This window comes from Mirounga angustirostris, unplaced genomic scaffold, assembly GCF_029215605.1.
Source record: "Mirounga angustirostris isolate CCGP_5_RB_7025 unplaced genomic scaffold, mMirAng1.0.hap1 SCAF_1, whole genome shotgun sequence".
NCBI classification, from domain to species: Eukaryota; Metazoa; Chordata; class Mammalia; order Carnivora; family Phocidae; genus Mirounga; species Mirounga angustirostris.
The window spans coordinates 162883340-162898875 of NW_026991709.1; the positions used below are offsets into that span (position 1 = coordinate 162883340).

The window sequence follows — 15536 nt, forward strand, 5'->3', positions numbered from 1 at the left end:
ATAAAATTCCATTTTTTTTCTTTTTAAATTCTACACCTTTGCAAACTTGGAACTCGCAAAAACTGTTCTATTACCTGATACATAACATCAAAGTAGTGGATTATGAGTATAAAACGTTTTCCCATTTTGTTATTTCTAACATGAAAGAATATAAACTATAGCCAATGAATTTTGTTTGTTTCTCTAGCACTATTTAGTACTTTTCTTTGGGAATTGAAAATTCTCTTAACATAGACTCAACGCTAATAATAAAGTAATTATTTGTTTTCAGAATGGGACATATTCTTCTACAGAAAAAGCTGATTTGTCAGTGTTTTAGACCTGTATGCTTTGTTTTCTGACTGATTACCAACCTGTATCAGAGCAATTTACATAAATGCTCTCTGATTTGTTAGTCAAAAACGAAAGGAGTATCCACACCAAAACTATTCATTGTATATAACATGTATAACACATGAGAAACAACTTTATCTATAATGGATTATCATTTTGACTTTTTTTATGTTTAATTAAACTAAAAAGGGCTTAAGTATATGGGGAAAAAAGGAAAGAATATTAATAAAGAAAAATTGGAACAAAATCTCTATCTGAAAAATTAAAGAATGCTGACTCCTGGTTAAGAGTAAATCGTACAAGCTTTCTTTGACACTGGTCCCAATTTCCCTTTGAAATACATATGAGTTCATTAAAAAGTAGACAAGAAGAAAGTAAAGATAAACTGCCATGTACTCCTAGCTCGGGGCCCCAAGAGTTGGATCAAACAGAAAACTGGACCAGCTCCTGCAGCTTTCAGAGACAGACAGAATTCTATAGCCTTTCCCCAAACTCTTCCTAGAACTAAGATCAGTAATGTCCTTTCTGTATCCATTCAGAATTGCACTGTACCACAAATAGAAGGTGTAGTTTCCAAACATTAACTACAGTAGAGAAGAAACAAGATCCATTCTGGGGGTAATGTATACCAAGGATTATAGCTCTTTCACATTCTCCATCTGGTCAGTTAAATACAGATTGGTTTATATTCATTAGATTATAAATCCTTCTACTCATCCCTATATGCCAGAGAACTAGGCTGTGATAACAGCAGACAAACCCCTGACATTTCAATAGAACCCACATTATATAGGGGTTCTTCATACCTACTCACCCAACTTTTTAGGTTCTGCTAAAAGTCGTCTCTCAGATATAAGTAGATAATAAGGCAGGCCAAGGGGCAATTTACTCAAACTATATTTGTCTGAAATGGTATAAATGGCAAAAGTTGACTTAAGAAATAGAAAAACAATTAACAATGAAGGCCACCGAAAACTTATCAAAGAATTATTTCCCCAAGAAGCTCTGGGCCTAGATAATTTTCTAGATTATATTTTTCTAACTTCCAAGGAAGAGGTAATTTTCTTGTTACAAAATTGTTTATGAATAGAAGAAAATACCGCGGCCAAATTAACTTTTCAAAAGTAGCACATTGATATTAAAACCTAACAAAAAAGAGAAAAATACCAGTCCTACTTAGTAATATTGATTTAAAGTTATAGATAAAATGCTAATGAACAAACTCAATCATATACTAGAAGAACAAACCACCATAATCAGGCTGGATTTACCTCAGGCAAAGATTTACCCCCAGAATATCTACTAAATAACGTGTCACAGCACTAGGTCAAGTTTTAAAAGAAAGCGGATGATTATCTCAAACAATGCAAAAAAAAAATACTTCAACAAAACGCAACAGCCATTCTTGACATTGTTCCTTTAGAAAACTAAGAAACTTTAATAACAGGAATATTTACCTCACTCAAACTTACAACCAATATCATCTTATTTGTTAAATACTATAGCAGCATTTCCCAAAATGTGTTCTGTAGATAACTAGTTCCTTAAGACCTTCCAACAGAAAGGTTTCCACCATAAAGCAAATTTGCACACATTACTTCTTTTTGGGAGATTAATAAGGTATATAAGCATTGTATATACTCCATGGGCCCTACACCTAAAACAAAAATCAACAATAACAATCTGCCTTAACCCAATAGTTCTCAAACTTTTTTGAACATGTCTCCTCACTTCATTCCTCAACCCACTTTACTGTGGTTTTCGCACACCTTTCTACTGAAACTAAGACAAAATTTACACGTTGTTTCCTTCTTGCTAAATCCTTTAAACTTTTCTCGATTTTCACTCTATTTGTCCAAAGCTGTGCTGGTAAATGTTTAACAAGTGGTTCTCCTTACAGGGAAAAATGTTTGCCAATTTCTGTGGTGTAAATACTCCCACCAGGACTGAGTTGAGACTACCAGCGTGATGTCACTGAGTGCTGAGGTGGGCAGACCTGGAGCATGCCACGCAGCGTTTCTACCATTCAGATACAATCAACATGAACAAAAACATGTAAAATAATTAGGAAGCGATGCCGGTGGTGTGTTTATTACCTTTTTTTTTTTTTTAACATAACTTGTTTAATTGCAAGTATACATCACTGCATTTTAAATAATGGCTGTGGATAATAACGGGCTCACAGAAACCCTGAAAATTTAACGGCTGACTTTCACAAGCCGGTCTGAGCTGGCTCTGGCACACTGTTCTGCAGTATCTGGTATTCTGTCCATCCTTTACCACTGAAACTGTCTCCTTCTTTAGTTGCTTGGAGACCAGTTTCTCCTAGTTCTTATCCTGCCACATGACTACTATTTCTCTTCTTGGTACCTCTTCTTTCTGAGCTCTTCTATCTTATGTGTCCTGAAAGTTCCTTCCTGGTTCACTCTTACCTATAAACCCTTCTGCTTGCTTGTAACTCCCAAATCTTTATCTGTAACCACAACTATTCTCTCAAGAGTTCTAATTCTGTGTTTCCAACTCTTTTTTGGATACCCCTACCTGAGGTTCCTTGGGAACCTCAAGCTCAACACCACCCAAGCTAACTACCCATCTTCTCCCTCTAAAGAACAAAAGAAACACAACTCAACACATAATTGGGCCACTCCTAATTCCCTGCAAGATTAAAAGGAATTCTATTCTCTATTCAGGTCTCTCAAAATATGTTATAGAAGATTCAGTTCATAATCACAAGCAACCCTTCTCAGGGAAGGGATACCGTTTTCCCTACTTCCCTTCAATGTTTTTCACATACCACACTCTCCAAAATGTCTCCTTCACCAAAACCCCTCCCACTAAACATTTTCTCCATTCCCAGCCCAGTCAATTTATAATCTCTCCCTCTTCCTCCCCTTCCCAGCACTTTATCATGTCCTCCAGCTTCTCACATCCAGTCCCTTTCTACTCATTCTCCAGCACTTCCTCACAAAAACTAGGAAATGACCTTGCAAGAACAACTTTTCTAAGGGTAAGGGAAGAGGGTGTTGTATTATCAAAAGAAGATTCCCTTTGGTGGACTGGGGGAAAGTGAAAGTGTATGAACACGCCCAAATGACTAATTTTTAGCCCATCAAACCAAATCTCTAACTATTCTCCCCCTAAATAGCTGACAGATTCCACTAGAGGCCAGACTCAAGAAGGGCCAATTATATCCTTCCCTAGATTTTTATACTAGTCATACTAAATTTGCTATTAAATTTACCTCTCTATCCTGGGATGACAACAAAAGGCTTATTTTGATTAAGAGGAATCTAAGAGGGAGAGAAAAATGGAACTGAAGAATCTCTTAACAGTGGCAGTTTTAAGTGATGATGGAATTACTGAATATAAGCTAAAGATTTGGTGAGATGATTTACCTTGTCACAAGTAATAAGAATAAGTACTTCAAGTTTCTTAGCACTTACAAGACACATAAACTGATGCAGTGAACCAAAACAACTAAAAGTTTAGATCTAATCCATGCTTACATCTGAATATGGTTATACTTGTGTAGATCTAATGATTAAGTGTAGAATTGTGGCAGTGGTGGTGCTAGAGTGTAGACATCTCCTTCTCTGGCAAGTTAAATACTGCAAAATTAGGCTTTTGTTAAAGAGTGTAAGACAGGGTGGCTGTGTCCAAACTGCTTGGGTTTGAATCCTCATTTTATCACCTGGCAGGTTATTTGTACCTCTCTGTGCTTATTTCTTCATCTGCAAAAGAGAGATAATAGTATGTACTTTCTATGGTTGTTGGAAGAATAAAATGAGATAATGTAAGCGATGCTTAAAATAGAGCCTGATACAGAGTAAGTACTCAACAAATACTAAATATTACTATCAATAGCTAGATTACTTTTTTGGTGCTTGAGATAATTAAAGAACAGTCCTTTAGATGGATAGTTAAATGACATTTTGGTGAAAGATTTAAGCTGTGGAATAAAGGGTAGACTGAATGGAAAGAAAGCATTCTCTAAACATGAAATCATACAGGTCCATTTATAAATCAATTATAAACTAAGTTTTCCTAGTGACAATATTACTCCAAAAAGTCATGATATCTATTTAGGATTAAGAAGTAGAATGAGATTGTAGATTTGAAATAAAAAATGACAATCATTCGTTGAGCATCTGATACTTGTTAGCAGTGTTCTGAACATTGACAATAAAGAAAGAACAAAACACGAAAATTCCAGCTCTTGTGTAATGGCATATATGAAGACGTACTTAAAAAAAAAAAACCAAAAAACCTAGATCCTGAAGGATCATGTGATGTATCTGATACACCTACCATTTGGAAAAAAGAGATAAAACTAAGGTTGTTAGAGACAATTAGGAGTTACTTCAACAAGCTACTATGCTTTAAGAGATTTACCACTGACCCCCTTCTCCCAGTGTGAAGATGAGTGATTCAAAAATCTTTTATAGGGCACCTGGGTGGCTCAGATGGTTAGGCGACTGCCTTCAGCTCAGGTCATGATCCTGGAGTCCCGGGATTGAGTCCTGCATCAGGCTCCCTGCTCGGCGCGGAGTCTGCTTCTCACTCTGACCCTCTCCCCGTCTTGTGCTCTATCTCATTCTCTCTCTCAAATAAATAAAATCTTTAAAAAAAATCTTTTATAAAACCAATCGAAGTCCATGTATAAGTGATAACCAATTTTATTTCATATCAGAAAGAGCAACATAAACATTTTGTTCATGTTAAATTCAGAAAACATCCCCACTTCATCATTTGACTAGGAGATAAAAATACATTTAATTTCCATATTAGAGACCTAACCAAAGAGAGAGATGTTAGGAATTGGGAAACAAAGAGAAAAAGGAAGACAGCCATCAGAGGGAGAGAAACAGAGAGAAAAAAAAGAAGGAAAAAAAGAGACAGAATATAGGAAACACCAAAAATGGGGGGGGGGTGAAGGAGAGAGGTGATGGGAAAGAGGGAATTAGAAGAAGAGCTACAGCAGGAACTGAGGGGACAGCCAGGAGACCTCGAAGATCCAGATTAGGTCATGGGTAATAACTTTTTACATTTAAGCTCAGCTATTCACTTTGGATATAAGCATCATAAATCATTATCATTGGTAGTCTATACACTGTACAGAAATTAAGAAACCACCAAAGTTTTTACATTGGTAATTACATACAAATTCTACCTTCAGGAGACTATCTCTGCTTTTCTCTAAAGTCACATTTTCCCTACTTTGGTGTCTATGCTCATATAATTTTTCCATTTGAAGTGCTTTGTCCATCACTCCACATTCAATGAATACCCAATAAATATTTATTGAGTACCTACAACTCCGAATCGCCAAGGAAAGGTTGAAAAAGAAAAACAAAGCTGGGGGCATCACGTTGCCCAATTTCAAGCTATATTACAAAGCAGAGATCACCAAAACAGCATGGTACTGGCACAAAAACAGACATATAGACCAATGGAACAGAATAGAGAGCCCAGATATAGACCCTCAACGCTATGGTCAAATAATCTTTAACAAAGCAGGTAAAAACATGCAAAGGAAAAAAGACAGTCTCTTCAGTAAATGGTGCTGGGAAAATTGGACAGCCACATGCAGAGGAATGAAACTCGACCATTCTCTAACACCATTCACAAAGATAAACTCAAAATGGATGAAAGACCGCAATGTGAGAGAGGAATCCATCAAAATCCTAAAGGAGAACATAGGCAGTAACCTCTTTGACATCGGCCACAGCAACTTCTTTCAAGATACATCTCCAAAGGCTAGTGAAACAAAAGCAAAAATGAACTTTTGGGACTTCATCAAGATCAAAAGCTTCTGCACAGCAAAGGAAACAGTCAACAAAACAAAGAGGCAACCCACAGAATGGGAGAAGATATTTGCAAATGACACTACAGATAAAGGACTGGTATCCAAGATCTATAAAGAACTTCTCAAACTCAACACCCAAAAAACAAATAATCAAGTCAAAAAATGGGCGGAAGACATGAACAGACACTTCTCCAAAGAAGACATACAAATGGCTAACAGACACATGAAAAAATGTTCATCATCATTAGCCATCAGGGAAATTCAAATCAAAACCACACTGAGATACCACCTTACACCAGTTAGAATGGCAAAAATTGGCAAGGCAAGAAACAACAAATGTTAGAGAGATTGTGGAGAAAGGGAAACCTTCTCACACTGTCGGTGGGAATGCAAGTTGGTACAGCCACTTTGGAAAACAGTGCGGAAGTTCCTCAAAAAATTAAAAATAGAGCTACCCTATGACCCAGCAATTGCACTCCTGGGTATTTACCCCAAAGACACAGATGTAGTGAAAAGAAGGGCCATATGCATCCCAGTGTTCATAGCAGCAATGTCTGCAATAGCCAAACTGTGGAAAGAGCTGAGATGCTCTTCAACAGATGAATGGATAAAGATGATGTGGTCCATATATGCAATGGAATATTACTCAGCCATCAGAAAGGATGAATACCCAACTTTTACATCAACATGGATGGGACTGGAGGAGATCATGCTAAGTGAAATAAGTCAAGCAGAGAAAGTCAATTATCATATGGTTTCACTTATTTGTGGAAAATAAGGAATAGCATGGAGGACATTAGAAGGAAGGGAAAAATGAAGGGGGGAAATCGGAGGGGAAGATGAACCATGAGAGACTATGGACTCTGAGAAACAAATTGAGGGTTCTAGAGGGGAGGGGGGTGGGAGGATGGATTAGCCTGGTGATGGGTATTAAGAGGGCACGTACTGCATGGAGCACTGGGTGTTACAGGAAAAAATGAATTGTGGATCACCACATCAAAAACCAATGATGTATTGTATGGTGACCAACATAACATAATAAAATAAAATAAAACTAAAAAAAAAAAACCCCAAAACATATCAGACACTATTCTAGACACAATTCAAATATTTATGCAGATTTTAATGAAAATGGACTATTTTAACAAAATATTCTACTAGACTTGAAGAAAAATGATTTTTTTTTCTTCTGCAGCTAACCTTTTTCTTTATCTGATACCATAACCACTAAAAAAATCCTTATGAAAATAATGTCCCTTACTTAAAAGCATTCTAGAATTTTCCCCAAACTCTAGTGAGGATATCACTCCTGTGGGGGTCTAAGTCCTCCAGATCCTCCAAAGTGCAATTAATCTGTGATAATTCTAGCTGCTAAATGTTGACAATAACAGTTGGAAGTTTGTAAAACTAAGTAAAAAACGTTGAATAATAAAAGTTATTTGAACTTTCACCCACATCAAAATGGAATCCTGAAGACATTACCAAAATGGGTAGTCAGGGCTGTTCTTGTTCAACCACAGCAATACATCACAGGAGGGAGAACAAATGATTTTAAGATCAGTAGCATGACTGTGATTTAGGTAATTTGTTTCTGTAAATATTGCATTACTTGTGAAAAACATCACTTGGAAGAGGAGCATACCACAAATATTAAAGGTGGAATTAAATGATGGCTGAGAAGCCATCAGAACTGTACTTTTTTTTAAAAAAGAACTATGGAACTAACTGTACAGATATGCTTAAAACTGAACGTGCATTCAAATTTAAGGAAATGTAATTACAATCCTGATGAAAACATCCAGACACTTCGTAGACATTGGTTTTCCAATACGGTCAATAACAAAAGAAATAAGTCTATGAAGTTAATATTACAGACTAGGGAATCGCTAGGGTATCACCCTATAAGGCATCTAGTTCATCTGTCCTATCAGACAAGACTCCTTGACCGATGGCAGTTCAGATCTGCATGAATGTCTCTACTGACAAAGTATTTACTTCCGCACAAGACAGCCTTCCCACTGGTGGACAACGGCAGTAACTGGAATCCTTTCCTTATGCTGAGCTGAAGCATGTCTCCCTTTAATTTCTAGCAATCCTGTGACAAAGGCCTGTCTATGACGCAGGAAGCTCCATAAGGGAAGGGACCTGTCTGTCTTGCTTACTGCTACAGTCCCAGTAGCTGGCACAATGTGTGACACATAGTAAACATGCCATAAAAATGAGTCTATGGCTGATGACTGCCCCATAGGACTCAGTCACAAAGTCCAGTCCATTTGTCCTTTAGGGCAGTGGTGCTCTAACTTGGAGGTGAAGGAACTTTTCTTTTCTTTTTTTTTTTTAAAGATTTTATTTATTTATTTGACACAAGCAGGGGGAGCGGGAGAGGGAGAAGCAGGCTTCCCGCTGAGTAGGGAGCCCGACGCGGGGCTTGATCCCAGGACCCTGGGATCATGACCTGAGCCGAAGGCAGACGCCTAACGACTGAGCCACCCAGGTGCCCCCGAACTTTTCAATCTATCGTGGCTACTTCTGTAGAATGGAAAATGATGTGCTTGAATGTTATGACAATATAAAATTTTTAATGCGTATCCTCCAATTTGCACATACCTTGTACCAAATCAGAAACGGAGGGTTTATGAGCAGATCAGTCTCATTTTCCCTACCTCTTTGTTCCTACAAGCCCTCCTCATTTTATGTCCAGATGTTGAGATAGCCTCCTGTTTTCCCTGCACACTACTGCCAAATTAATCTCCTGATTAAATCATCTCACTCTTTTTCTCAAGACTTGGAATCTCACCACTCCTTATAAGATAAAACCCACACTCCTTTGCCTGCATTCCAGACCCTTTCTCATCTGACCTAAAATCTCTATCTCCAGCCATATTTCTCCTACTCACATACACGTGCTACATCCACTTCAAATGCATTGATCTCGGCAGAGTTTCCCTCAATCCATGCTTACGCACTATTCCAGGCTTTGTTTTCTTACACTGGAAATTCCTTTCCCCTCCTTTTGGGCTGCCTCAAACCCTGAACTTCTGTTGTTGTTGTTGTTGTTTTATGGGGCAAAATTTACAGAACATAAAATTAAGTATTTTAAAGTGCACAACTCAGTGGTATTTAGCACATTCTTCAAGCTGTGCAACCAGCACCTCTATCTAGTTCCAAAACATTTTAATCACCTCAAAAGGAAATCCTGTACCCATTAAGCAGTCACTCCCCTTTCTCCCTTCCCCCCAGGCCCTGGCAACCACTAATCTGCTTTCTCTATGGATTTGCCTATTCTGGATATTTCATATTAAAGGAATCATACTTTAGTTCCCTTCTTTGTTTCTTTTTCTGTATATTTTTAAAGTTTTTTTCCCCCCATAAGATCACCCTGTCAATCTCCCAATTTCTCAAGTCTAGTTTAACCCCTCCCTTCTCTACATGGCTTTTCTAGGATATATCCTCCAATCCACACTGATCCACAACTCCCTGAATTTTTGTAGCATTTGTTTTCTGTCTTACTTATTTTAGCTCTTAATCATATACTGCTCTGAACTGTTGGTTCCATGTTTGAATTTTACCCCATTTTGCTTCATGTAGATTATAAACTCCTCCTTCTAGCAGCTTTGGTGTCTCCCTTTGTGCCTAGAACATACTTGAACATGTGTGCAATTCACTGTGTCCAGCCACACGCTAATGAATAACAAACTAAGGAAACTGAAGTCTGGATCGCCAATGAGAGAAAGCTTCAAACCCATTTCAGTCCTTCATCTTTCTTTTTATCAGGCTCTACCCTCCCTGCCATTTTGCTGTCTCTCTTGTGTCTGTTGGGCCCTTCTTTGCCCTAGTAGGAGGTGAACAGGTGTGGTTGCAGAAGGATAATGGCAGGCTGCCCAAGGGTGGAGAGGGTGCAAATTCCCTGCATTGATCTTTGGCTAAGAGACTCCTACCTTCGTTCTACATCCACAGATGAAGGCTGCGGAGAAGAGGGGGTGTGCAGAGATGTCACAAGGCCATATAAGAAAAGGTTCCTCTATTTGCTTTTCTTTTATATGTAAATCAGTTTCTTTGGCATTTTGATTTGAAGTTGCTTATAAACCCATATCTGCCTTGTGACAGGAGATTAACTGTTAAATAATTATGATAATACTTGTGATTTATATATGAAGTACTGATTAAATTATTTTGTATATTATAAACAAATTAATAGGCCAAAACTTGATAGTGTTTTATCTAATACTTAACAAAATGTTTGAAAAGGAACTGTTTATTTCATGCCTGAGTAATAAGTCTAAATGACATTTTCTATTGTACATTATTACGAGCTTTTCTCCAGTTGCAGGACTAAGTAGAATCTGTTACAGTTGCCATTGGAAGCCTCCAAACAAGAATGTAAAACAGTGCTCTGGCCCTTAGGCCATTTAAAACCTGTTTTTCTGACCAGAACTACTAAAAGATCCAACATAGAAAGCTGAAGTCTATAATTAACATTTTTTTTCCCCTTTTCATATCCCATTTTGCCCGCTTTAGAATAGTAAAATGAAAATCTCTTCTGGCATTAATTTCAAATCATTATGTATCATTAAAATGTTAAATAAAATAGAAATTAACATTTTAGAGAGTAACTTAGGGAATTCCTTTAATATGTAGAGAATAGTAGCACTGAGAATCCCATACAAGTGATCCTGAAAAAGCCCAAACTTGTTCTCAGTATCAAATCAAGTTTAAAAATATTTATAAAGTACTTCGAATGCCCTCAGCCCCCCTGTGCTACAGGCTGTGAATTAGGGAAATCAAATCAAGTTCAGAAGTATTTATAAAGCACTGATAATACACTCAGTTCTCTACACTATAGGCCATGAATTAGGGGAGGTATGCAGTACATACATATGTAAGAGGAATAAGGATTACAACATCATTTCTATCTCTATGAATTAACAATTTTGCTTGGTACACAGAATTTGTGCAGAAAAATTGTAAGACATGACAGCAGAGAATCAGCAAATAAAATGTGTAATACAGAGTATGGAACACATTAAATTACATTTCAGGGTAGATCTGCCTTCTAATTGTTTTACTTCAGCTGAGATTAAAATTAGTTTGCATTTTCCGAACTCGAAAGCTGGTGGCCAGTATAAATACTTTACATACATGTCGTATGACAAAGGAAATCAACCTGACATTTAAAAACTTCATGGGCATAATAGAGACAAATTATGTGTCTGTATTGTGCTTTGCTAGGATCCAAGATTGTTCCAGCAGACACAGTAAATTACACAGAATGAATCATGTGCGTGGCCTAAAGACACAACCAAACCAAGATGCTGTGTTCAAGTGCTTAGTTATTTTCTCAGCTTTTCCCGAGCTGTGGGCATTTGCCTCCCTAGCACTAGATATTCGTTTACCGACCCAGCATGGTATGCTCTCAAGACTGAAAAGTATTAGTCTGACCCTCTGGCCATGTTTCCAGGTGGGCAGATTTTGCTTCCTATGTAAGGATATCTAGTGTTGAAAAGCAAGTAGTCATTCATTAAATGTCTGTGGAGTTTGTGGAATTGAATAAACTGTAGTGAAATCTGCAAAACTGGAGAATTTTGGTTACATCTAAAGTAAACTGTAGGGCGCCTGGGTGGCTCAGTCGGTTAAGTGTCTGCCTTTGGCTCGGGTCATGATCTCAGAGTCCTGGGATTGAGTCCCGCATCGGGCTCCCTGTTCAGTGGGGAGTCTGCTTCTCCCTTTCCCTCTGACCCTCTCCTCCACTCGTGCTCTCTAAGAAATAAATAAAAATCTTTAAAATAAACTACACTCTACTTTGCCATGTCAGTCTACATATGAATGGATTAATTGTACATCACATAAATTCCTTCAAAATTAATTTTCCTTATCATGATGCCCCCAAAGCGTCGTGTTGTTCAGAACTTATTTTTAAGTGGTCAATAAAATATTTTCTGTCAATGTAACATCAGAACTAAAATGGTAGACAATTTGTATGTGAATATAGAATTTGGAAATAGCTATAATAAGTAATTTGACCAAAGTCTGCACATTTGAAATAATATCTGGATCCCCTTTTACTCAAATATTATATTCTAAATATGTAAAAGTTCTTCATAGGCTTTTAAAGAAAAGTAGCTAACTTTATTTCCCAAGGGAAAAAAAAGGGTTTTTTGTTTTTTGTTTTTTTTAATTTTAACCAGATAGGCCCAGTGAACTTTGTTTTACATTTCTATTAAGTATAAATAATTTTTGGTAAATAAGGTTACAATTCATTTGCATAGTTCACCCTTTACATATACTCACTGTGAGAACATTATAAAATAAATAATCCTTCTGCAAGGATTTGGATTTTCAATAATAGTAATACTCTATTAACAAAGGATGCATTCTACCTCTTTTTTTTTTTTTAAGATTTTATTTATTTATTTGACAGAGAGAGAGAGACACAGCAAGAGAGGGAACACAAGCAGGGGGAGTGGGAGAGAGAGAAGCAGGCTTCCTGCTGACCAGGGAGCCTGATGTGGGGCTCGATGCGGGGCTTGATTCCAGGACCCTGGGATCATGACCTGAGCCGAAGGCAGACTCTTAACAACTGAGCCACCCAGGCACCCCTCTACCTCCTTTGTTAATAAATTTGTTATTGAGAGAGACATAAAGTAATGTAATATAACATTATACATAACACAAAATACATACATATAACTTAAAACAGTATAGTAATAAGGGATCCAGGACAAATATTCAAGGATGCAGGTTTTCCCCTATCACAACCAACTCAAAGATAGCCACCTGACTCCCTGTTGGTCTAGCAATGCTGCCTTGTCACAGGGGGAGGGCCAAGACTGCGGCCTCCTCTTAGATATCACCTCTCCCACTACTGTTCTTGTTAAATCTAGTTAACAATAATTGTAAACTCCAGGAGAGATGGAATTTGTCTGTTCATTGCTTTATCCTTCTTCTCTAAAATAGTCTTGGCACAAAGGAGGAGCTCAACAGATATTTGTTGAATAAATAAATCTTCATTAAAAAGGAGCTTCTTCTCAATTTGTCCTTGGAGGTATCATCACATGAAGTCTGTGTTACTCACAAATTCTAAGGCTATAAACTGAATCTTGTTGGCTGAGGTCTGCCTTGGGCTGTATTAAGGAGTAAATCATCAGAAGTGGGGGAGGCAGAAAGAAGAGAGAAATATTCCGTATTTCTAAAAGCTTTTAAAACTTTGTTTTCATTCAGATAATGGTTATTCTAAAGACATCAAGCTGACATAAACTTCTCAAAATAAGTTCCAAAGAAAGTGACAAGAAAAATGTAACCTGTAATCTGGGTCAAAGGTAAAACCACTTAATTTTCCCTTTGGGATTTCTAGAACAATGCAAAAGAAAAAAGGAAAAATTAATTAATTCGAAGGCTATTTCTCTGTGTGTGTGCATGGTGTGCACATATGTGTATATAAATATGTATTGCTCTGTGTATGTATATTTATATATTATATTAAATATATGTTATATATTAAAAATATGCCTTTTACAGCATTCACTCAGAAGTCTGACTAGATTTTTGGAAACCTCAATTCCCTTGCTATTAATAACTATCCTATCATGGGATCATTTATTTTTATAAAAAACCATAATAGACATACATATTTTTTATAAAAAAAAATTTTTAAGGGTGGCTTTAAAGCAAAATAGCCCCAGAAACTATTTTTTAAAAGTTCTGTTTGTCAGTGTACGCTAAAGATCAAAGGTCCAAAGAAATAAACAAAATCAAATCCGATGTATGGCTGAGAAAATTAAGAGACTGTAACAGAGATGGGATATTTTTCTCCTCCCAAATAGAGGCTAGTCAAGCAAAGAGTACAGAGAAGTCCAATATGTGAAATAAAATTAAGTATGAAATAAAATTGGGTATAACCAAAAAGAATTCATGTGGTGCCTTAACATTACTGTCAATGGCTTTCAAGGAATTAAATAGGTAGAGGATTCTCAATGTTTAATTGACTCTTTGCCTTGATTTTTACTAATCAGAGTTATAGACATACTAAAAAACAGAAAAGCTTTAAACATATCCTTTTAGTTACAGAAATAATTTTATATTACTGGCTGAACTTTGGAAAAGAGAGAAAGACGTAAAAGTTTTTAAAAAGCCCTCCATAACCTCACTAATATAACTATCATGAGTTTTATATATTCCTTTCCTTCCAGACTTCCTCATATACATATATTTATGTAAGGTTGCAATCAATAGTGCACATACATTTTTATGCTACTTCTTTTAGTTAATATTTTTCAGATTTATTACCATTTCTAAATCGTCACTAATGATTGTATGACATTCCACTTGGTGATTATACCATAATTCACTTAACTGTTCTCTTGCTATTGAATATTTAAATTACTTCCAAATACTGGTTCCTATAACACTGCTTTTATGAAAGTCTTTGGGTATACTGCTTTCCCTATATCCTCTATGTCTTTGGGAAATGTTCCAGAAGTAGGGGTATAGCATCCCAGTGTGTGATATACTGCCCAATTACTTTCTAAGCACCTTGAACTCAATCACAGTGACATCAGAAATATATAAGACTACAAGTTTCTTCAATTCCAGAACCAAAGAGTTTTAGAATTAAAAAAAAAAAAAAAAACTATCACCAACAATCACTAGGAAGGGTACATTTTCTACTATTACTAAACTGGAATTGAGGCTTACACCCGTATGTTGTAAGTCTGTTTAATGTGGATCCTCTGGGGATGAATCATCCTCAGTGATCTTATAAAATCCAGTCCCGAGGTTGTAGTCTTTGAACTTGGGAGACTCAGGAGAACCAGTGATGCTCAGACTACAAAGTGAGCTGGCTAGCTTCTCTCGACACAAGCTTACTGACAACACTGAACTTCTTTAAGTTGCCAACTTAACAACTGAGTCACCCCGGCACCCCTCTACCTCCTTTGTTAATAAATTTGTTACTGAGAGAGACATAAAATAACATTATACATAACAACAAAAAAATAACATTATACATAACAAAAATTACATACATATAACTTAAAATAGTATAGTAATAAGGGGCCAGGACAAATATTCAAGGATGCAGGGGTTAATTTTACAGGATGATCCCAAGAGAGTCTATCAATGGGGAGAATATAGCAAAGAACTTAACTATAGGCAAGGGTAAGGCCTACTAAAAATAATCCAAACTAAGTGCACTGATCAGTGGGTCCAGGCCATCACATGGGATGCAGGAACAATGCGTTCCAAAACAGTATCCATCAGAATCCCCTGGGGAGCCTGTTAAAACACATCTTCTGACTCAGTAGGTCTGGGTGTGGCCTGAGAATTTGCATTTCTACCAAGTTCCCAGATAATGCTGATGCTGCTGGTCCAAGGACCACACACTTGAGAACCATCGCCTTAG

General features: G+C 36.9%; 1 protein-coding gene across 3 annotated transcripts in view; it reads right to left on the minus strand.

The window, feature by feature from the left end:
- PPARG (peroxisome proliferator activated receptor gamma) overlaps positions 1–15536 on the minus strand; it is a 132425-nt gene that overhangs the window by 109008 nt on the left and 7881 nt on the right. The gene's annotated exons all lie outside the window — the stretch shown is intronic.